The 24,066-nt window shown below is 50.5% G+C and overlaps 1 protein-coding gene across 2 annotated transcripts in view; it reads left to right on the top strand.

Annotated features, from left to right (window-relative positions):
- Positions 1 to 9,201: 9,201 nt before the first annotated feature.
- Positions 9,202 to 24,066, top strand: part of LOC105472548 (1-acylglycerol-3-phosphate O-acyltransferase 3) — a 122,484-nt gene continuing 107,619 nt past the window's right edge. Inside the window, exon 1 of one of the 2 annotated variants that reach the window (XM_071095784.1) lies at positions 9,202 to 9,338. The gene's annotated coding sequence lies outside the window, so the exon portion shown is untranslated. Of the gene's footprint in view, positions 9,339 to 11,194; positions 11,338 to 24,066 lie in introns of those variants that run through there. The other variant, XM_011725912.3, reaches the window with a different exon arrangement.

Raw genomic sequence — 24,066 nt, forward strand, 5'->3', positions numbered from 1 at the left:
TGAACGCTGATGGCAAACATCATCCAAGAGAGACAAGATGGGAAAGGTGCTACCACCAGAGGCCCGAGGGAGCCTCAGGCTAGATATGTAATGTCACCCAGGGAAAGGCCCGGGCTCTGGGAGGCTGGGGAGACCCTCAGATGAGCACTTCAGAGTCGAGGCAACCACTGCTGTCCTCATGCCCTGCCACCAGCATCTCTCCTCCTTCTTCTGTCGTCTTCTCACCCAGTGAGACAAGAACGTGCCGGATTTCCGCACCCATGACGGTGCCATTTCCTTCCTCGACAAATACTTGAAGTCTTTCCACATAATCCTCGTAGGTGCCCTGGTCCTCGTTCCTGGCCACCGTCCGCAGCATGGGCAGGAAGTGCTCAAAGTCCAGCACCTTCACATTCACCTCATACTCTCGGGGTTCCCCAGGACCTCGAGCGCCTTGGCGTTGGTGGGGTTCTGGCCCAGGGCCCTCGTCACGTCCCCACAGGGGCTGGAAGGACCTTGCCATCACCTGTTCAGTCAAACAGCCAAAGGCAGCCTTGAACTCTGCGCTGGTCCTCGGTGAAGTCGCACGTCTTGACTGCTCAGCTTTGTGGGACCTCTCCCTGCAGTGATAGCTCAGTGAAATATTTTATAATCACGATCTACGTCTACGCCTAAATCGCCCTGCCTAAAGCACTGAATAGCCTTCCGAGAAAACTTCGCTTCATGCTAACTCACTGGGCTTTTTTCTGGAAGACTTCCTTGGCCCCACCAGCATCAGTACTTGAGCTGCTCCTTTCCCTGTTTCTCAGGAATTAGGTGGTAAATCGGATCTGTGAGCTGTTGGGTTCTCCTGCACACCCTTAAAATACCAAATTGTGGGGGCGCGGTGGCTCACGCCTGTCATCCTAGCACTGTGGGAGGCTGAGGCGGGTGGATCACCTGAGGTCAGGAGTTCAGGACCAGCCTGGCCAACATGGTGAGACCCCATCTTTACTAAAAATACAAAAATTAGCCAGGCATGATGGTGGGCACCTATAATCTCAGCTACTTGGGAGGCTGAGGCAGGAGAATCGCTTGAACCCGGAAGGTGGAGATTGCAGTGAGCCGAGATCCTGCCACTGCACTACAGCGTGGGTGACAAGAGCAAAACTCTGTCTCAAAAAGAAAGGAAGAAAGGAAGAAAGGAAGGAAGAAAGAAAGAAGGGAGGGAGGGAGGGAGGAAGGAAGGAAGGAAGGAAGGAAGGAAGGAAGGAAGGAAGGAAGGAAGGAAGGAAGGAAGGAAGAAAGGAAGGAAGGAAGGAAACAAATCTGTCAGGCTTGGTGGCCCATGCCTATAATCCCAGTACTTTGGGAGGTCGAGGTGGGCAGATCACCTGAGGTCAGGAGTTCGAGACCAGCCTGGCCAACTTGGTGAAACCTCATCTCTACTAAAAACACAATATTAGCTAGGAGTGAGGACACACTCCTGTAATCCTAGCTACTCAGGAGGCTGAGGCAGGAGAATCGCTTGAATCTGGGAGGCAGAGGTTGTAGCGAGCTAACATTGTGCCATTGCACTCCAGCCTGGGAGACAAGAGCAAAACTCTGTTTTAAACAACAACAACAACAACAAAACAACAAAAACAAAAAACAACAAAAAACCCCAAATCTGTTGGGAAGCTAAAGTGGGAGGATCACTTGAGCCCAGGAGTTCAAGAGCAGCCTAGCAATATAGTGAGACCCTGTCTCTACCAAAAAAAAGACAATTTAGCTGAGCATGGTAGCTCACAACTGTAGTCTTAGCTACTGAGGAGGCTGACGCAGGAGAATCACTTGAGCCCAGGAGGTTGAGGCTACAGTGAGCAGCACTGCTGAATGCAGTGATCACACCACTTGACTCTAGGGTGAGTGATAGAGTAAGATCCTGTCTCAAAACAAATAAACTCAAAATTTGAACAGGTGAATTTTTTTTTTTTTTTTGAGACGGAGTCTCGCTCTGCCGCCCAGGCTGGAGTGCAGTGGCACGATCTCGGCTCACTACAAGCTCCGCCTCCCAGGTTCACGCCATGCTGCTGCCTCAGCCTCCTGAGTAGCTGGGACTACAGGCGCCCGCCACCACACCCAGCTAATTTTTTGAATTTTTAGTAGAGATGGGTTTCACCATGTTAGTCAGGACGGTCTCTATCTCTCGACCTCGTGATCTGCCCGTCTCGGCCTCCCAAAGTGCTAGGATTACAGGCGTGAGCCACCGCGCCTGGCTGTGAATTTTTAGAAATTGTATGTATTTTTGTTTTGTTTTGTTTTGTTTTTCCCAGAGTGCAATTTGAAAAAATATTTGTGTAAAAGAGAGACACTAAAGTTTTTGCTTGCTCCTGTGCGCGTGGCCTGTGTCCTGGGGTGCAGGCGTCTGGGAGGAAAGGAGGCCTTCCTTTGAGAGATGACATTACCCCGTGGTTTCTAAGGGGGAAACACATCACTGGGGAGTTGAAGTGGGTCTGTCCCCTTCCCTGTGTCAGGGGCCTGCTCAGGGCAGTGGTTCCTGCCTTCATGAGGAGGCTTTCGTGATTTTAAGGGGCCGGTGGTCTTCAGTTCGGAAACAGGCCTGCAGAGTAGGGTGTGGGTCCCAGGAGGTGCTCTGGTCAAAGCCGCATTTCTAAGCAAGGGGGAGGCTGAGGTCTCCTTTGCAGTCCCCTGTGTCACGTAGGCCTCCGGGCGGTGGACACTCAGTGGGGTTTGGGTGCACAGGGTATGCAGGGCGTTGTAACTCCTGTGAAAGACACCAGAGGGGAGTGGGACTGGCAGGCGAGCCTCAGACCCAGGCCCCAAGCAAAGGCTGGTGACCAGGAGCATGGGGCCGCGTACCCTGCCTGCTCGGACTGGCTGGGATGCCTGAAGAGGGCAGCCTCGGCTTGCATCCCAACAGCCTCCACTTGGTCTCTCTCTGTCTCTGCTCCTTCCTCAGCCAGGACCTTGGAGCTCCTCAGACTCTGACACTTGCTGAGAGGGTGCGAAGCATGGACCACAGCTCACAGCTCTCACCTGCCCAGGCCCTGCACTGGGCTTTGCAGGTCCACAATCTCCACCACGCAGCCACTGCACAGTGCAGTTACTGTTGCCCCACTTTGCAGGAGAGATAAGATCTGGACTCACACCCAGGGCTGCTACTCTGTGCAGACACTTCCCCACCGGCTGGCGCTGGCCTGCTCTTGTGACCTTGACTTTGACCTCCAGGCTGATGAGGCCAGGCTCCTCTGGCAGTTGCTCTCTACTCTCTGCTGACCCCTGGGATGGGGGATGGATGTGTTACAGGAAACGGGTCCGGATCCAGACGCCAAGAGGGGGTTCTTGGAGCTTGCACAAGAAATAATTCAGGGCAAGTCTGTAAAGTGAAAGCAAGTTTATTAGGAAAATAAAGGAATTAAGAATGGCTACTCCATAGACAGAGCAGCCCCAGGACTGCTGGTCGCTCATTTTTATGATTATTTCTTGATGATATGCTAAACAAGGGGTGGCTTATTCATGCCTCCCTTTTTTAGACCAATAGGGTAACTTCCTGATGTTGCCCTGGCGTTTGTAAACTATCATGGTGCTGGTGGGAGTGTAGCAATGAGGATGGTCAGAGGTCACTCTTGTCTCCATCTTGGTTTTGGTGAGTTTTATCCAGCTTCTTTACTGCAACCTGTTTTATCAGCAAGTTCTTTATGACCTGTGTTTGTGCCGACCTCCTATCTCATCCTGTGACTTAGAATGCCTTACCTGTCTGGGAATGCAGCCCAGTAGGTCTCAGCCTTTTACTCAGCCCCTGTTCAAGATGGAGTTGCTCTGGTTCAAACGCCTTTGACAGACGGCAACCATCTCATCTGACTCAGCGCCTCCAGACTGAACTGTTTCTCAAGAATCATTTCCAGGGGCAAGGTCTTAGTGCACCCAGGGTTTCCAGTCTCTTTGCTGTGAAATATCTTGTTTATAATTTTTGCCTCTGTAGAAGTCTATGTTTATTTTATTTATTTATTTATTTATTTTTTGAGACGGAGTCTCGCTTTGTCGCCCAGTCTGGAGTGCAGTGGCCGGATCTCAGCTCACTGCAAGCTCCGCCTCCCGGGTTTACGCCATTCTCCTGCCTCAGCCTCCCGAGTAGCTGGGACTACAGGCGCCCGCCACCATGCCCGGCTAGTTTTTTGTATTTTTAGTAGAGACGGGGTTTCACCATATTAGCCAGGATGGTCTCGATCTCCTGACCTTGTGATCCGCCCGTCTCGGCCTCCCAAAGTGCTGGGATTACAGGCTTGAGCCACCGCGCCCGGCCAGAAGTCTATGTTTAAAAAATAATGTGTCTCCTAGGAAAAAAAATGCTTTTGTTTGCAGTGTTTTCCTATTACATATAGCCAAAATAGTTAACGTCCATCCAGCAGAGATTAGCATCCACACGCTGCGGCTCGTGTACTTACGCAGTTACCATCTTTCGTTTTGGTGAACTTTTACATCTGAGACAAACAGAGAGTTGTCTTTGGGCTTTTAAGAATTCCTGAGGGCCGCTGGCCCTCCTGGCATCCTCTTGGAGATGAGGGAAGTCTGGGTGGGAACCTCCTCATCTTACAAAAAAAGAAACTCAGACCAAATGGGTAACATCCTCCTTTAAGGTCACAGGCTGGCGCCGAGCCTTGGCTCTCAGCTCCCCTGTCAGTCGCGTGACTCAGCGCCCAACCCCAGCTGCCCCAGGGCCCTCCTTGCTGCCAGCCACTGCCTGTCCTCTCCCCTGACCGGCCTTGAGCCAGACTGGGCCCCCTGGGCCTTAGGCAGGGCTGGGTGGGAAAGTTGTCCAATGAGGCCCCCTCAGAACTGGAAAGCCTCCTTCTGGGTGTAGAGGTAGGCATCAATCTGCCATTTGGCCCTGGGATCACCTCTGTGGCTCAGTTTGCTTATCTGTGAGGCCAGATGTCGGCAAGTTCAGGCTGAGAATTAAAGCAAATAATGAAGAGGGAACCCCTTTCCCAGGGCCTGGCTCATACGCACCGTGGACAACAAATGCCAAAAAGGCTGGGCACGGTGGCTCACACCTGTAATCTCAGCACTCTGGGAGGTCGAGGTGGGTAGATCACTTGAGGTCAGGAGTTTGAGACCAGCCTGGCCAACATGGTGAAACCCCATCACTACTGAAAATACAAAGATTAGCCAGGGGTGGTGGCGTGCGCCTGTAATCCCAGCTACTCGGGAGTCTGAATGAGGCAGGAGAATCACTGGAACCCAGGATGTGCAGTGAGCCAAGATCGTGCCATTGCACTCCAACCTGGGCAACAGAGCAAGTCTCTGTCTCAAACAAACAAATAAAAAAACTACTTTTCCTCTTTTCATTCCTTGCAGAAATCTCCTCTCTGGACAAATACTTCTCAAGGTCAGAATCTCCCTTTGCCCCCAGTTTTTCATTGAGGAGGCTGAGGATCTGAGTCTCTCTCTCTCTTTTTTTTTCTTCTGAGATCAGTTTCACTCTGTTGCCCACACAGGAGTACAATGGCATGATCTTGGCTCACCACGAGTCTCTTTCTTAATAACGAACCCCATTACCGGGTCAGGAGAAGCTGCTGTGCTGTGGCTGCATCAGGGCCTAGAGCTGGGCTGCCTGCCTCTGCTGCCCCACGTGCTGGTGGATAAGGTAGGGAGGTTTGTTATGCCTCGGTTTCCTTAAAGGTAAAATGGGGGCCGGGCGCGGTGGCTCAAGCCTGTAATCCCAGCACTTTGGGAGGCCGAGATGGGCGGATCACAAGGTCAGGAGATCGAGACCATCCTGGCTAACACGGTGAAACCCCGTCTCTACTAAAAAAATACAAAAAACTAGCCGGGCGAGGTGGCGTGCGCCTGTAGTCCCAGCTACTCGGGAGGCTGAGGCAGGAGAATGGCGTGAACCCGGGAGGCAGAGCTTGCAGTGAGCTGAGATCCGGCCACTGCACTCCAGCCTGGGCGACAGAGCGAGACTCCGTCTCAAAAAAAAGAAAAAAAAAAGGTAAAATGGGGTGTCAATCATCTCTACCTTGTGGCCTGGTTTTGGTTAATGAACTAATCTACGCACATAACAAGGGCTCAATAAAGGTTAGTGATGACGCTTGCTGCCAATCTGAGCACCTGCGCGCTGGAACCCTGTAAACAGTTAAGGGTGGGTGGCCGACTTCCAGCTCCCTTTAAATGTTTCTCTGAGTGTCTGCGCACCTGCAGTTCTCCAGGGGCTGGGCTCGGATCTCAGTGATCACAGATTCTAATGAAGAAAAGGTCTGTCTCTGTCATCCAGGCTGGAGTGCAGGGCTGCATAGCTCACTGCACCCTCGACTCCCACCTAGGCCTCCTGAGTAGATGAGTAGATGAGCCATATCTACTAAATAAATAAATAAATAAATAACTAGCTGGGCGTGGCGGTGCATGCTTATAGCCCTAGCTATTTGAGAGGCTGAGGTGGGAGGATCCCTTGAGGGATCCTGCCGTGGGCTATGATCATACCACTGCACTCCTAGCCTGGCTAACAGGGGGATACCCTTTTTCTAATAATAATAATAATCATAATCATAAATTATAAAATTTATGAATTATAAAATGTGTGCTCATGATAAAGCCAAACATTACTACCTAACATACATAGAAATTTTATTGTAATAAAATTTATTTACCCCTGCCCATTCAGTATCATATCTTCGAAGAGCTTTCTGGACTTGTATCTGACCATATTGTTTTCTGGTTTTTTTGTTTGTTTTTTCTGAGCAGAGTCTCGTTCTATCGCCCAGGCCAGAGTGCAATGGCTAGATCTCAGCTCACTGCAACCTCTGCCTCCCAGGTTCAAACAATTCTTCTGTCTCAGCCTTCTGAGTAACTAGGATTACAAGAGAGCACCACCACGCCCAGCTAATTTTTGTATCTTGTTTTAGCAGAGGTGGAGTTTCACTATGCTGGTCAGGCTGGTCTGGAACCCCTGACCTCAAGTGATCCGCCCACCTTGGCCTCCCAAAGTGCTGGGATTACAGGTGTGAGCCACAGCATCCAGCCTTTTTTGTTTCTTTGAGATGGAGTCTCACTCTGTCGCCCAGGTTGGAGTGCAGTGGCACAATCTTGGCTCACTGCAACCTCTGCCTCCTGGGTTCAAGCAATTCTCTGCCTCAGCCTCCTGAGTAGTTGGGATTACAGGCGCCTGTCATCATGCCAGGCTAATTTTTTTTTTTTGTATTTTTAGTAGATACGGGGTTTCACCATCTTGGCCAGTCTAGTCTTGAACTCCTGACCTCATGATCCACCCGCCTCGGCCACCCCAAGTGCTGGGATTACAGACAGGTGTGAGCCACTGCGCCCGGCCATTTTTTTCTTTGTTTTAAATAAAGCACATCATTGTATATTCATTGCTCTGCACTATTTTTATTTTTTAGTTTAACAGATCTTGGAGACTATATCCTATCAGCGTACACATATTATCACATTAAAACTTTAGAAAAATGTTTTAAATTAAAAATGCCAAATGAATGTTCTAGAGTTTATTTAACCGTGTCTGGTTGTTTTCAGGCTTCCTGTGATTATAGGTGGAGATGTAAGTCAGCACATCCCTGTATCCACATATCCCGCAGGTGCCTGTGGGAATTTATCTGCAGCACAGATTACCCAAAGTGACATGAGGGGTAAGAGGTTTTACAAATGGTGAATTCCACGAGCTTTGCAAAGCTTAACTCCTTTTTCAAGAATAAGGGAACTATGAGTAGGACAGGTGCACGGTACTTTCATTTTATTTTAGTCTAAGTATCTAAGTATTTTCCGAAATAATTTGAGGAGGCTTAAAGGGAGGTGCAGGCTGCGTGCGGGGGCTCATGCTTGTAATCTCAGCACTTTGGGAGGAGGAGGTGGGAGAATCACTTGAGCTCAGGAGTTCGAGATCAGCCTGGGCAACACCGTGAGACCCCATTTCTACAAAAAAAATTTTTTTTAAAGTAGGCAGACATGGTGGTGTGTGCCTGTGGTCCCAGCTACTTGGCAGGCTGAGGTGGGAGGATCGCTTGAGCCCTGGAGATCAAGGCTTCAGTGAGCTATGATTGTACCACTGCACTCCAGGCTGGGCGACAGAGCAAGACCCTGTCTCAATAATAAAAATAAAAGGAAAAAAAGGGGCACAATAGACAGTACCAGTACTTGGTATTTAAAATGGTTTTCAAATGAAGCCCACCCAAGCTCAGGAAGTCCAGCCTGGGCCTGAGGACCTGAGCAGGCGCCAGGTCACACGAGGTACCGGGTGCAGGAGACGGAGCCCGCAGCGCCCCCTGCCCTGACAGCGGCACCTGCGCGGCCTCCCCGGGCTGGTTCTGGGACCTGCCGCTGACCAGGTGCAGGGGAGGGGGGCACAGGGGCCGCTGTCCTGGGGCTGAGCGGCTCCGCGGTCCGGAGGGGACGGCGTCAGCACCCGCGTGGGTTCTCAAGGCAGCTCCGGGGCGACCCCCACCCCCGCCAGGGTCAAGTGTCGATACGATGTTGCCAGCCGAGTGCCAACTATGAATAAGTCCAAGGGCGCAGCACGTGGGCCGAAACGCGATCCTTCCGCGGAGCCGCTGCTCGCAGGGCCGTCCTCACCGAGCCCGCCGCGCGGCGACCCCTGACGGCGACCCTAAGCCCCGGCCGACGGGGGGAGGAGCTCGCGCCCGAAACTTCCCGGCGCCCGCAGGAGACCCTGGCCGGGGAGATGCCGGGGCCCAGGCAGAGCTCGGAGGCCCCTCCCGGCCGCACCCCGCGCCCCGGCCCCCTCTGCCTCCTCTGCCCCCGACCCCGTCCGTGGGAGCCCTCGCGGGACCCCAGCCTGGTCCTTCGCCAGCTCCCCCCGTTCAGTCCCGACCTCCCTGATCCCCGCGCCTCCCGCGGCCCCGGCCCGTCCGCACCCCTCCCCCAACCCGGTCCCCAGCCCCGTCCGTTAGCGGATCCCACCCAGGCTCCGCACCCGGCCCCGCCGGCGCACCCGCCCCACGCCTCTCTCCGCGCGCGTGTCCCCCCGTGTCCCCCCGGCTTCCTCCCCCCGCGTCGCCCCCCCGGCGTCCTCCCCCCGCGTTCTCCCCCCGCGTCCCCCCCGCGTCGCCCCCCCGCTTCCTCCCCCCGTGTCCCCCCGCGCGTCCCCCCCGCGTGTCCCTCGGCCGCCCCGCGCGCGCCGGCGGAACTGTGGGATCGCCGCGCACAGGAAGTGGCGGCGGCGGCGCGGCCGAGGGCGGAGGGCGGAGGGCGGCGGGATGGGGGCCGGGGGCGGCGGGCGCCGCACTCGCTGAGGCCCCGACGCAGGGCCGGGCCGGGCCCAGGGCCGAGGAGCGCAGCGGCCGGAGCGGGGCCGCGGAGGTGACGCCGGGGACGCCCGCGCGACGAGCAGGTGGCGGCGGCTGCAGGTGAGTGCCGAGGCCCCCGCCCGAGGTCGGGCCGCCCCCCACGTCCCCCACCCCCCGCCGCCGCCCGAGGTCGCCCTCCCGCCGCCGGAGGTCGCCCCTGTCCCCGCCGCCCGACCTCGGGCCGCCCGGGGCCCCGCGCCGCAATGGGCCGGCCGCGCTCCGCGGGGCGCGGGGCCTGGGAAGGCGCGGGGCCGGGAGGGGTCTGGGCCCGGGTCCTGTGCATCCCCCGCAACCCGGGCCTTCCGGGCGGCCTGGTCCCGCGCGAGGCCCCGGCCACTTCCCGCAGCAGCCTCGGTGGCGCTGGGCCCGGCGGGAGGCCCGGGGGTTCGGGGCGCCCGGGAGGGGCCCGGGCTGGGGCTGAGGGAGGGCGAGTGGGTTCCCGCGGGGACGTCCCCTCCCTCCGTCCTGGACTCTGCTCCAGGCCCCGCCCGGCTCCCCCGTGGACAGGACGCGCCCGCCGCCTGGTTTCGGGGCGCGGCGGACCCGGGACCCCCCCAGGGGCCTCCTCCTTGCGCGCCCAGACCGTGGGGGCAGTTTCACTTTTTGCCGCTCCGCGCGGGGAGGGCTGCGGGGCCCAGGGTTGACTGTGCGTTCGGCCCGGAGACCGGCGGTGCGTTTGCACCGGGCGGGTCACGGGATGGGGTCAGTCCGGGAACCAGAGCCCTGGGGGCGAAAACCCACCCCGCCGCCGCAGGACTCTTGGAACAGTGGGTCCCAAGTACTTATCAAAGGAGGGTTATTAGTATTTGAAGCTAGTTGAAAATGGCAGTTTTTTTTTTTTTTTTTTTTTTTAACTTTGAGAGAAGTTTAGTGACATGGGGAAAATGCTTTTATAAATGGTTTCCCAGACCTTTTTTTTTTTTTTTAAAGCACAATTTTAAAAACCTTGTCTAAGAGAATACTTGAGCAGTTGGGTTCTTTTTCTTGGGAAACATGATCTTAGAAGGAAAGATGTGGGCTGTTGGCCTCCAGACAGAGGGTGATGAGCGTGCGGCTCCCATTAAAAATGAAAGCCAACGCCGAGAACAGAGTGCACGGCTCCTGCTGGGGGCTGGGAGGTGGGGCAGGCCCAGGCTGCTAGAGGGACCCAGGATCCTGCAGCTTTTAAATTGCAGGCGCGGCTGCTCCGACTCGCTTAGGAATTGCTGATCTTCGCCTTCTCAGTGTAAAAGCTTCAGAGAGGTCTCCCGGGGGTGCTGGGCACTCTCTTAATTTGGTTGCTTCTTTGCTGCTCCCCCTCCCCCTTTCCAACTAGTCCCCCCTCCTCCACAGAGTTCGGAGTTAGCCTGTCCCTGTTACAACTCTCTTCTTGTATCCATTTCTTGTTACTCTTAGGTATCTTCTTGAGGACATTGTCTAAAAAGCAGCTACATGCCATTGACATTCAGACCGAACAGGGCCCCTTGGCCTTGGAAGGTTAGGGGCCTTAAATGTTCTGAAGCTGACTTCATGGAGTGGCCGCCCTCTGTGGTCACCCTACCTGTGTGTGGCCCTGTCCTGGCGGATCTGCCAGGGGAACGCGCTGCAGCAGCCTGAAGACTGCTGGGTTAAAGGCAGTGTGGCCGGGTGGGAAAGTCCCCAGGGGTGTGGATTCTACAAAAGGCCTTCCTGGAGGGAGGGTGCTGCCCCGCCCCAGGCCGGGCCCCAGTGCAGACTCCGCGCCGGGGAGCTACACCCTGCGCCTGCACGCGCATCTGTGTGCCAGGGCTGGGGAAGCAAACTGAAAGTAATGGTTTTATTTTGGAAATTAGAAAAAGAACATTCACCAAAGTAATCTGTTCCAGGCCATAGACACGTGACTGATACACATGCCTCCCATCCCCTCCGCACTTTGACCTCCTAAACAAATGGTCTGACAAAACAGGGCTTGAGTTACTTGCCGGAGGTTATGTCACCAAATGGCAGGGCCGACTTGAGGCTTACATCCTTGGAACTCCCACCTCCACTGACCCCTCCCGGTGCTGAAAGTCGTCGGATGCTATCCCTGGTCAAATCAGAGGTAGGTGGGAAATGTTGAAATTCTCCTAAACAGGGAAGGGGAAGATCAGAATGTGTGTTTGAGAAGAGCCTGATTTCCTGGATTCCTTTGGCAGAGGGGTGTCCTTAACTCGCCCAGTCACATTTACCCTCTTCATCGACCTTTCGCCCCGCTTAGGCTCTCACAGTGTGGACCCCACGCTGAAGCCCCTAATGCTTGGCACTGAAGAGCCAGTGCAGGCCCCTTGTCACCATCAAAACCCACCTCTGGTAAATGGCTTCTGCTTCCACATTTTCCCTCCCTCTCTGGCCTTGTCAAAAACTCTTGTGATTTCCCTGTTACAAGCTATCGCTGGTAGACTGGTAGTTCTAGAGCACAGCATGGGACGTGATTGGCTACATTTGACTGCTTCCTTTTTAATGACTTGTTTAATGTGAGATCTTTAGCTACTCCATCTCATTGCAAGATTTTTGTTACAGTAAAGTTGGACTGAGTTTTCTAAAGACGGTTGCTCAGAAATTCCATGGGAATTTACTTTTGGTTAACTGAAGAGTGTTTGGGGTTTTAAAAGAGTCGTTTCAAGTGGTAAAGTAACATGACAATGAGCCGTCTGTCCTTCCTAAAACCACTTCATAATAATTTCAAGATGAGTTCTAAGCTACCAGTTTCAAAGTGCTGCATTTTAGGCAAATGCATTAGTGGTTCACCTTCTGACAGGCTTTCATTTAGTCATTTTGAAATGGCCATGTTTTGATTATCTTTGTCAAGCAAAGTGCAGGAGACGTCACTCTAATAACCTTGGGACAGTGTCTGTGTTTAGTTTTGGAGGCGGGAAGGCCAAGTCAATGGTGAAAGTTGGCATTAGTTCTCTCTGCAGGGCCAAAGTCTACCTGGCCATTAGGCTACATGGATGCTGGGGTTAAACTGGCCACATCTTTTCCCAAGCCTAAGTAGAAGGATTGCAGATGGGATATGTTTTAAATGTTACTGGTGGTGAATTGAAAGCAACACAAGTACCCTTCAGTGCGTGACAGGCAGAAATCTCCCTCCTGGCTGGCGTGCCCTGTCACTTAGGACTCAAAGTGGAGCTGGGTGCTCTTGGTGGGACAGTGTGCCTGCAGCCCAGAGGCCTGTCCCCTGTGACTGGGAAGGCCATGCATCATTGACGTAGATGGTCTCGATTCCTTTCCGAAAGTGGGTAGGGAATGAAATGCATAATAAATAACAATAATGATGAATTGTAAAATGAGCCGTACTAACAAGCTGTACAAGGAAGTACCTGTCCTGAGATCGATTATTCACCCCTGACTGTCTGCCCTCCTGGTTCTCAGCCAGGTGCCGGGAGCTGAGTACCAGTGCTGCAGCCGTGGTGGTTCTTGTTCTCTTCTTCCTATCCTACTTGCTGACCTGACATTAAATCTGTCACCTGCTTTATGACATGCTTACCTTATTATTTTATAAGCTCCTCTATATCCCTGTAAAGAGAGTGGTATTACCCCATCACACAGAAACTGACAGAGACACTGACAGGGGAAACTGAATGGGGAAGCCTGGCCAGCATCTCAGCTTGTGCAAATCTAGATTTAAACAATGGTCTGATAGAATCCAAAGCTGTGATTCTTTCCACCAAACCACCTTGATGCTCGTAAGATCCAATAGATGAAAATCTACATTTCTGAAACAGAGTAAGTCATTGGCTTCACATGTACATATTATACATTTAAACACTTTTCACTTGCTGGACTGGGGGCTCTGAAATCTCCATCTGAATTGATAGACACAGATACATGCTGGATATGGTATGGAATCAAGAAGAAAATTAATTCAATTGACGTAAATTCATCTACGCTGAGCTTTTTATGGTACACTTGGTGGGAGTAGAATGAAGAGCTGTTTATTGACTCCTCGTGTGAAGAATGTGCTGATGATTGGGTTAAGCTTTTCATTGATTGATTTCTGATTTAGGCCCTTGTCCTAGTCTAATTGGAGTGATTGATTGAGTGAGCAAATGTGCATTTTATTAGGGAGCTACACATAATCTTTGCGTTGAGAAATTAATTAGTTGTTAGACTTTGTAAAATATGGTGTAATAGCATTGATTTTTGCCCAAATAGACAGAAGCAGATTGTTAGAGGAAGACCCCATCAGTTTGGGTTGCGCGGTTATCAGTTTGGGAAGCAGGTGCCAAGATGAGATGCGGAGTGCAGGGAGAAACCCTGCAGAGGATGGTGGGGGAGCATGCAGACCTCCAGGCAGGTCTGACCCCTGTGAGAGGAGGCGGGAGGGAGCAGGGCTGGAGAGGAGGAGCCTCAGACTCAGCCCTGAGTTAGGCACAGCCAGCCCAGTGCCAAGTGGACCCCCAGGGTGGCCCTGCATGAGCACCCCCTTTGGTCATTACCCCTGAAAGAGTCCCAAAGGTGTCTCAGCAAGGAGGCTGTGGCTCACCTGCCTCCTCACCTGTCACCTTGAAGCTACTCTCTCTGGCAGAGCTCCATGGCAGCCTCAGAGACAAAGTTTAGGGACTTAAAATTTTATGCATTTATTTTAGAGATGGGGCCTTGCTGTGTTGCCCAGGGTGAACTCAAACTCCTGGGCTCAAGCGATCCTCCCACCTTGGCCTCCCAAGTGTCTGGGACTATAGGTGCTGCCACCACGCCTGACTAAGTTTAGTGACTTTTGATAATGCACAAAAACAAAGGAACAGTAAAGACAGTCCCAACTGTGACTCACTATGCCGCATGGGCGGGCGGGCTTTTGGATTAGTTTTAGAAAGTGAACCACCGCCGTCCTCCTTGGACTCCCTGCCGTGGCTGGCAGTGAGCTGGCGCAGGGAGGCGAAGTGCTGGTGTTCTGGGAATTTTCAAATGCACTCCAGCGATCAGAACACACGTGTTTCAGTGCACACAGGTTATTTTCAGTTTTCTAAATCAGGAGCTTATTACTACGACTAAAGTTCTAGAACATTGGTTAGAAAATATGTTTGTCGTGCAGTTCAGTTCCAGCTCCAGGCTAGCATTGCATTTTCCTGGAGCCCCAAAGCCTTTGTAACTTTTATTTCTTTTCTTTAAATGTTAGTGAATTATTGGGGCCCTGTGTGGTGGTTCACACCTGTAATGCCAGCACTTTGGGAGGCTGAGGCGGGTGGATCACTTGAGGTCAGGGGTTCGAGACCCGCCTGGCCAACATGATGAAACCCCGTCTCTACTAAAAAAAAAAAAAAAAAAAAAAAAAAAAATTAGCTGGGTGTGGTGGTGCATGCATAGGTCCCAGCTACTCAGGACGCTGAGGAAGGAGAATCCCTTGAACCTGGGAGGCGGACTTTGCAGTGAGCTGAGATCGTGCCACTGCACTCTAGCCTGGGCGACAGAGCCAGACTTCATCTCAATAAATGAATAAATATATAAATAAAGCTATACAGGAAAATCGTAAACACAGATTCTGACAGGGTCCAACCAGAAAGGTAAGTGAGAATGCAGACATGAGGCCTAGGAAGGGGGGGGTGGCGGTGGTGAATATGAGTGAGAAACTGAGGCCTCTTCCATGGGGTCTAGCTCACCTGGCCACCCGCCACTGACCCCCAGCTGAGCAGGGCTAGGTGGGTATAGGACCAGAGTGACTCCATCTTTAGTCTTCCGAGAGAAGCCAGGTATCTGGAGTTTTATGTGCAATGTATTTATTTTTAACACACTGCACATGCCAAATTACAAATGTTGCCACCTGAATTCAGCCGGGGCTACTATTTTTACAGCCTCTGGGCTACAGTATTTGTTTCTTTCTTGAAACAAAGTAACTGAACTAATTAAATGAGGACAAAACGGGCACTTCCAAAACGCAGGAAGAGAGGGGAAAAAATCCCAAGAATTTATGTGCAGATGAAACCAAAGAATCATTGCCTCTGTCTCAGGGATGGCTGCTGGAAACAGCATTCTCTGATGATGCTTAGGGGAAAGGAGAAGAGGGTACTAAGAGAATAAACATCAATTGGAAAACAAAGTAACTCCACGTGTCTTTAAGTGCCTACAGGAGACCCTCCCATAAGATCTATGCAAAGATGAAGCCTGCAAAAAAATAATGTTTTCAGAATGCATCCATACATTTACCAGAAGCACTTTTTTTTTTTTTTTTTGAGACGGAGTCTCACTCTGTGGCCCAGGATGGAGTGCAGTGGCCGGATCTCGGCTCACTGCAAGCTCCGCCTCCCGGGTTCACGCCATTCTCCTGCCTCAGCCTCCCGAGTAGCTGGGACTACAGGCACCCGCCACCTCGCCTGGCTAGTTTTTTTTTTTTTTTTTTTTTTTTTTGAGACGGAGTCTCATGCTGTTGCCCAGGCTGGAGTGCAGTGGCGCGATCTCGGCTCACTGCAAGCTCTGCCTCCTGGGTTCACGCCATTCTCCTGCCTCAGCCTCCTTGAGTAGCTAGGACTACAGGCGCCCGCCACCGCGCCCGGCTAATTTTTTGTATTTTTAGTAGAGACGGGGTTTCACTGTGGTCTCGATCTCCTGACCTTGTGATCCGCCCGCCTCGGCCTCCCAAAGTGCTGGGATTACAGGCTTGAGCCACCGCGCCCGGCCGTATTTTTTTTTTTTTTAGTAGAGATGGGGTTTCACCGTGTTAGCCAGGATGGTCTCGATCTCCTGACCTCGTGATCCACCCGTCTCGGCCTCCCAAAGTGCCAGGCTTGAGCCACCGCGCCCGGCCACCAGAAGCACTTCTAATCTTGACCTGTTTATATGGAATGTTCTGTGTCTGTGTCTCTGGGCACACGTGTGTAGCCCTCTAATGTCCTGCATGCTTACCTCTGAGTGGGCTGTGTCCCAGAATGACATCAAGTCGCACAGCCACCAGCAATGTGTGAGGTTGATCCACATACTCGTTAGCACTCGGCATTGCTGTTGATTTTTGCAAAGATAGTCGATGCAAACTGTTGTGCAATTGTGGTCTTGCTTTATGCCTCCCTGCTGGATGAAATTGAGCATCCTGTGTATTTGTGGGTCATGAGTGTCCTTCCCTGTGAAATATGTTCATGTGCTTCATCCATTTTTCTTTTGGGTTATATCTTTTTCTCACCTATTCCTTGTATATAGTTTCCATATTATATATTTCCTTATAGATTCAGGATGTTCATCTTTGGTTGTAATGTGTGCATTATATACTTTTCCCAGTTGAGTTTTATCTTTGCACTTTTTTTGTTTTGGTGAAAAGATAGTTTAATTTAATGTATAATTTTATCCATCCTTCTTTTCTAGGTAGTGCCTTTTGCATGTTACTTTAAGTTCTTCCCAATTCTTGGGTCACAAATGTATTCTGTATTATTATTATTAGTAGTAGTAGTAATAGTAGTAGTAGTAGTATTTTGAGATGGAGTCTTGCTCTGTTGCCCAGGCTGGAATGCAGTGGCACGATCTCAGCTCACTGCAAGCTCCGCCTCCCAGGTTCATGCCATGCTCCTGCCTCAGCCTCCCCAGTAGCTGGGACTACAGGCACCCACCACTACGCCCGGCTAATTTTTTGTATTTTTTAGTAGAGATGGGGTTTCACCATGTTAGCCAGGATGGTCTCGATCTCCTGACCTCGTGATCTGCCCACCTCAGCCTCCCAAAGTGCTGGGATTACAGGCGTAAGCCACCATGCCTGGCCTGTATTCTGTATTTTTTGGTAAAAGTTGTAAAGTTTGCTTTCTCTGCTTAAGCCCTTTATCCCTCTGGAGTTGGCTGTGCAGGTCTTCCTCGGTGTCTTGATAAAAGCACTGTGGTATTCCACATTCTGCCAGACACTCTGTGCTCACGTTTATTCCCAGGTGCTCTTATTATTGTTCTCGCTTTTGTAAATGGTGTTTGTTTGTTTGTTTTTGAGACAGAATCTTGCTCTGTTGCCCAGGCTGGAGTGCAGTGGCAGAATCTCAATTCACTGCAACTCTGCCTCCTGGGTTCAAGTGATTTTCCTGCTTCAGCCTCCCAAGTAGCTGGGATTACAGGCATGTGCCATCATGCCTGGCTAATTTTTGTATTTTTAGTAGAGACAGGGTTTCACCATGTTGGCCAGGCTGGTCTCCAACTCCTGACCTCAAGTGATCTGCCCACCTCGGCCTCCCAAAGTGTTGGGATTACAGGCATGAGCCACCATGCCCGGCTGTAAGTGATGTTTTTTTATTTTTATTGATTTCTTTTTTTTTTTTTGAGACGGAGTCTCGCTCTGTCGCCCAGGCTGGAGTGCAGTGGCCAGATCTCAGCTCACTACAAGCTCCGCCTCCCGGGTTTACGCCATTCTCCTGCCTCAGCCTCCCGAGTAGCTGGGACTACAGGCGCCGCCACCTCGCCCGGCTAGTTTTTTGTATTTTTAGTAGAGACGGGGTTTCACCGTGTTAGCCAGGATGGTCTCAATCTCCTGACCTCCTGATCCGCCCGTCTCGGCCTCCCAAAGTGCTGGGATTACAGGCTTGAGCCACCGCGCCCGGCCTTGATTTCTAATTCTTTGCTGCTATTCTGCAGAAAAGCAGTTGGCTTTTGGGTATTGATTCAATAGCTGATCACCTTGCCATTGTTTAAAATTTGTAGATTTTGGGGATTTTCTCAGTAGACATTCATGTCCTGTGGGAATGGTGAAGACTGTTTCTTCCTTGTATCTTTCATATTTTTTCTTCCTGTTTTGCTGCCTGCGCCAGGCCCTGAGCAGGGCTGGATGGAAGCGTGACAGGCCCTCCTTGTCCCGTTCCTGATTTTAGGGAAACGCTTCTGCCATGTTGCCTTCTGGTGTGGGTACAAACAGTGGCCACTTAGTCCCGAATCGTCCCACTCTGCCTCCTCGAAGCAGAGGAGGCCTGGTGTGAGAAATACAAACGAAGTGACCCAAAAGCAAGGAGCTGGAGAGATGGAAGGTCCACTGTCATGGGTCACCAGGGAGACACAGAAACAAAACCACAGAGAGCCGTGGCCTCCCCTTGCTGGGATGGCGAAACTTAAAAGACCGTGGGGACAAGTGCTGGAGAAGATGTGGGGGCAGCTGGAGCACTGGTGCCAGCGTGGCTGCTCTAGAGAATGGCAGGAGCTTCAGGGAGATGGCATCGAGTGTGGGGTGCACCTGCCATCTGCTTCCCAGGGGACGTACTAAGGTGTTCATAGCGGCATATGTGTTAGAGTCAGACTCTGGGAGCTCTCTCAATGCCTGTCTCCAAATAAAATGAAAAATAACCTCGTGCGACATTCACCATGGAAAGGGGAAGGAAGTAGCTCCTCCAGGCAGCAACATGTGTGCGCCTCTGGAGCAGAACGCTGGGAGGAAGGAGTGAGCCGCAGAAGCGTGCATGGCACCAGACTCCATCAAGATAAAGCACGTGCACCAGCAAAACCCAGGTGCCATGAGGACTCAGGCTCTAGTGCTTGGAAGGAGAACACAGGGTGCTTCTACATCTTCCACCTCCCGCGTTCAAGCGATTCTCCTTCAGCCTCCCCAGTAGCTGGGATTACAGGTGCGTACCACCACACCTGGCTAATTTTTACATTTTCTTTTTTTTTTTTTTTTTTTTTTGAGACAGAGTCTCGCTCTGTCCCCCGGCTAGAGTGCAGTGGCGCGATCTCGGCTCACTGCAAGCTCCGCCTCCCGGGTTCCTGCCATTCTCCTGCCTCAGCCTCCCAAGTAGCTGGGACTACAGGCACCCGCCACCGCGCCCGGCTAATTTTTTTGTATTTTTTGTAGAGACGGGGTTTCACCGTGGTCTCGATCTCCTGACCTTGTGATCCGCCTGCCTCGGCCTCCCAAAGTGCTGGGATTACAGGCGTGAGCCACCACGCCCGGCCAAATTTTTACATTTTCAATAGAGACGGGGTTTCACCATGTTGGCCAGGCTGGTCTCAAACTCCTGACCTCAGGTGATCCTCCCACCTCGGCCTCCTAAAATGCTGGAATTACAGGCATGAGCCACTGTGCCCGGCCCAAGTTGTCAGTTTCTTAATACAAAGGTCAGAATATTTTCTTAATTTTTAGATCTCTACTATATCTGACAGTAAATCACCCTTTTCATTCCTAAAATGGTTTTACCTTTCTTTTCTAGATTCATCTCACAGAGGCTCATCTGTTTTACTCGTGTTCACAAAGAACCAGCTATTAGTCTTGCTGATTTTCTCCACTGTGTCTTTGTTTCCACATCACTGATTTCTGCTTTCATTGTCAGGGTTTCCTTCTACACTCTTTGGGTTTATTCTGGCATTCTCTTTCTAGGTTACTGAATTGAAACATTAAATTTTTTATTTTCTCTAAGCTTAGGTTCTTAATTTTCAACTTTCTGTCATAAATATTTCGCTATTTTTTTTGAGACAGAGTCTCCCTCTGTCACCCAGGCTGGAGTACAGTGGCGTGATCTCAGCTCACTGCAACCTCCGCCTCTCAGATTCAGGTGGTTCTCCTGCCTCAGCCTCCTGAGTAGCTGGGATTACAGGCGTGTGCCACCATGCCTGGCTAACTTTTATATTTTTAGTAGAGACAGGGTTTCACCATGTTGGCCAGGCTGGTCTTGAACTCCACCTTGGCCTCCCAAAGTGCTGGGATTACAGGCATGAGCCACCGCGCCCGGCCCTGTCATAAGCGTTTAAGGCTTTATAGCTTTCCTACTTAGTTCTGCTGTACTGTCGTCTTATTTTGATATGTAATATTTTCATTGTTCAGCATTTTACAATTTTATTATTCTTCCATGACCCATGAATGCTTTTATGTCCAAAGCCATTGAGGATTTTAGGTTATGTTTTTATTATGATATCAGCTGAAAGGCTCACGGGCAGAGGATATAGTCTGTATAGCACTGAGTCTCTGGCATTTCTTTAAGGATTTAATTCTATTGTGTATCTTCTGGCTTATAAAGTTGCTGTTAGGAAGTCAGCTGTCATTTCGATTGTCCTTCCTGTGTCAGTAGTAAGCTTTTTGTCTGGCTGCTTTTATAGTCTCTTTATTTCTGGTGTTTTTCAACTTCACTGTGGTCTTTTTAGCATGGATTCCTTTTTATTTATCCTGTTTTGGATTCATTGTACTTCCTGAAGATAAAGTATCATGTCTTTCAGCAATTCTGGGAAAATTTCAGCCATTATTTTGTTGAATATAGTTATTCTGCAGTGTCCACTAGGGATTGGTTCCAGAACCCAACACGGTTACCAAAATCAGTGGATGCTTAATTTCCTGATGTAAAATGGTGTATTTGTATATAACCTGTGCACATCCTCTCATATATATATATATATATATATATTTTTTTTTTTTTTTTTTTTTTTTTTTTTTTTTCTTTTTTGAGATGGAGCCTCGCTCAGTCGTCCAAGCTGGAGTGCAGTGGCACAATCTTAGCTCACTGTAACCTCCGCCTCCCAGGTTCAAGCAATTCTCAAGCCTCAGCCTCCCAAGTAGCTGGAATTACAGGCACCTACCACCACGCCCGGCAAATTTTTGTGTTTTTAGTAGAGATGGGGTTTCACCATGTTGGCCAGGCTGGTCTTGAACTCTGACTTCGTGATCTGCCCACCTCGGCCTCCCTCCCATGTATTTTTAAATCATCTTTAAATTACTTATAATATCTAATACAATGCCTATATAGAACTTCATTAATGTGGATTTAACATAGTAGAGAGTAGAAAATTTGAGTTTTGCTTTTTGGAATTTTTCCCCCCATATGTATTTGATCCGTGGTCAAATCCGCAAATGTGGAACCCCTAGATATGAAGAGTCAACCATATAGCATCTGCCTTATGCTTGGCTTTCTCGTACCATCCTCCCAGCCACTTAAACTCTCATTCATGTTTTTACCTTTCAGTCTTTTTATGCTTCATTCCAGGTTATTTCTTCAGCTCTGTTCTCCAGTTTAGCAACTCTATCTTCATCTCCATCTACTGTGCCATATATATATATATATATTTTATATATTATAATAATTATATATATAATTATTTTTGAGATGGAGTCTTGCTCTGTCACCCAGGCTGGAGAGCAGTGGTGCCATCTTGGCTCACTGTAACCTCTGCCTCCTGGGTTCAAGTGATTCTGCTGCCTCAGCTTCATGAATAGCTGGGATTACAGGTGGGCACCACCATGCCTGGCTAATTTTTGTATTTTTAGTAGAGATGGGTTTCACCCATTTGGCCAGGCTGGTCTCAAACTCCTGACCTCAGGTGATCCACCCGGCTTGGCCTCGCAAAGTGCTGGGATTACAGGCGTGAGCCACCGCGCCTGGCTGAAATGGTGCTATTCTTGAGATCTGGCCTCTGTACTATTAATATTTAACCCATTCTTCTTCTTCTTCTTTTTCTTTTCTTTTTTTTTTTGATAGAGATGGGGTCTTGCTATGTTGCTAGGGCTGGTCTTGAACTCCCAGGGTCAAATGATCCTCTCACCTCAGCCTCCCAAGTGCTGGGATTACAGGCACCATGCCCAGCCTAACCTGTTCTTTTAATTTTCATTTTTTTAATGATTATGTTTTTCATTCCTGAAAGTTCTCTTTGTTTCTTTCCAAGTTTGCCTCTTCTCTTGTTTGGTATTCTTTTCCTTACACTTATTTTTATTTTCTCTTTATGTCTAAACATACTTATTTTCTATACTGTAACTGATAATACCAAAGGATAATAGTATTAACAAATACTAAAATTTGAATTTTTTGAGGGTTGGACCCTGCTACTTGTTCTGCTGCCTCTTGCTCACTGATGTTTGCCCGTCACACGCTTTGTGATTTTGGATTGTGGGCTCATTTCACGTGGGCTTTGTCTGTAGATTCCTGCAAGACTTGAAGGGAGCAAAGCCTCCCTGGAGAAACGCTGCTCCTGCCAGGAGTCCAGGAATGGGACTGATCTCGAATTACTTTAGGCTCATTTCCTGGGCTCACAAAAGGGCTGTCTAAAGATGTAATTGACTTAGATGGAAAGTGATCATATAGCAGAAATCTGAGATTGAAGAACTTGCTGATGGTGTAGGTGGAACTACATCAATCCTGATGAATGAAACCGTAATGACAGTAGAAAGAGTGTCACAGATTAGGTATACCAAAATGACCCGACTGTCTGGGGGGAAATTTTATCTAACTCTAAAACTGCCTGGTGGAGGACAACGTGTAATTTCCAGAGTGTTTAAGGTTGTGAAGCCTCCCCGCTGAGTACATCATTATCAAATGCTTTTCACCAGTTTTGGTGGTGGTGTTGGTAGTGGTGGTGTTTTTTGAGACAAAGTCTCATTCTGTAGCCCAAGGTGGAGTGCAGTGGCAGGATCTCGGCTCACTGCAAACTCTGCCTCCAGGGCTCAAGTGATTCTTGTGCCTCAGTCTCCTGAGTAGCTGGGATTACAGGCATGAGCCACCATGCCCAGCCCACCAGTTTTAACAATTACAAAATGTGACTCAGATTTTGTCCTTAAAAACTTAACTTTTTGTCAACTTCCCTGTCACCCATCCCACCTGAGATGCTTTCTGCTACTTTAGGATAGGCAGACTAGGTTGCCATTTCTTTTTTCTTTCTTTCTTTTTCTTTCTTTTTTTTTTTTTTTTGAGACAGAGTCTGGCTCTGTTGCCCAGGCTGTAGTGCAATGGCCCGATCTCGGCTAACTGCAAGCTCTGCCTCCCGGGTTCATGTCATTCTCCTGCCTCAGCCTCCTGAGTAACTGGGACTACAGGCACCTGCCATCACTCCTGGCTGATTTTTTTTGTATTTTTAGTAGAGACGGGGTTTCACTGTGTTAGCCAGGATGGTCTCAATCTCCTTACCTGGTGATCCGCCTACGTCAGCCTCCCACCGTGCTGGGATTACAGGTGTGAACCACCGCGCCTGGCCTAGGTTGCCCTTTCAATTGGCTTTCTTCAGATGACTTTTATTTGGTAACTGAAGAACCGCTGTACATATACATGGCATATGCCAGTAATAGTTAAAGGGCATGTCAGGCTTCAAAAGTAGAAAATAAATGTGAAGAAAAAGACTAGGAAGCACCTGAAATGGTGCTATTCTTTTTTTTTTTTTTTTTTCTTTTTTTTTTTGAGATTCGCTCTTATCGCGCAGTCTGGAGTGCAATGGCACCATCTCAGCTCACCACAACCTCTGCCTCCCAGAATCAAGAGATTCTTCTGCCTCAGCCTCCTGAGTAGCCGACATTACAGGCATGTGCCACCACGCCCTGCTAATTTTTTGTATTTTTAATAGAGACAGGATTTCTCCATGTTGGTCAGGCTGGCCTTGAACTCCCGACCTCAGGTGATCCGCCTGCCTTGGCCTCCCAAAGTGCTGGGATTACAGGCGTGAGCCACCGCGCCTGGCTGAAAAGGGTGCTATTCTTGAGATCTGGCTGAGGATATCTTCCCAGCAGGCCCACTCCCATCCGTTCTTCCGGTACCACCATCTTGTCTGCTCTGTCTTCTGTCTCCCTTGGCGTCCAGGACAGAAACCCGGGCCCTATAAATGACCCCCTTCCTCCATCTCCTTCACCCCGTTCCCCATCTATGGCTCCTTGACCCTCATGATTCCCCCTGCCCACCCCCCACCCCACCGCCAGCCTCACCTTCGACCGGGTCTGCCCATGACCTTGCGTGAGGGTCGCTTCAGTTCAGCTCCCATCACACTCGTTCCCTGCAGCACAAGAGGCAGTGTTTCGGTAGCCCCGCACGTTCCCCGCCACTGCCTGCTCAGCGCCCCATGATGACGCCTGCTGATGCACCCCCACACCCCGTCTTCAAGCTGCCCCACTGGCCACACTCTGCCTGGGACCTTAGCCTGCCTGGAACACTCTTTCTCCTTTTGCCTGGTG

The sequence above is a fragment of the Macaca nemestrina genome, chromosome 4, assembly GCF_043159975.1.
Source record: "Macaca nemestrina isolate mMacNem1 chromosome 4, mMacNem.hap1, whole genome shotgun sequence".
Taxonomy (NCBI): Eukaryota; Metazoa; Chordata; class Mammalia; order Primates; family Cercopithecidae; genus Macaca; species Macaca nemestrina.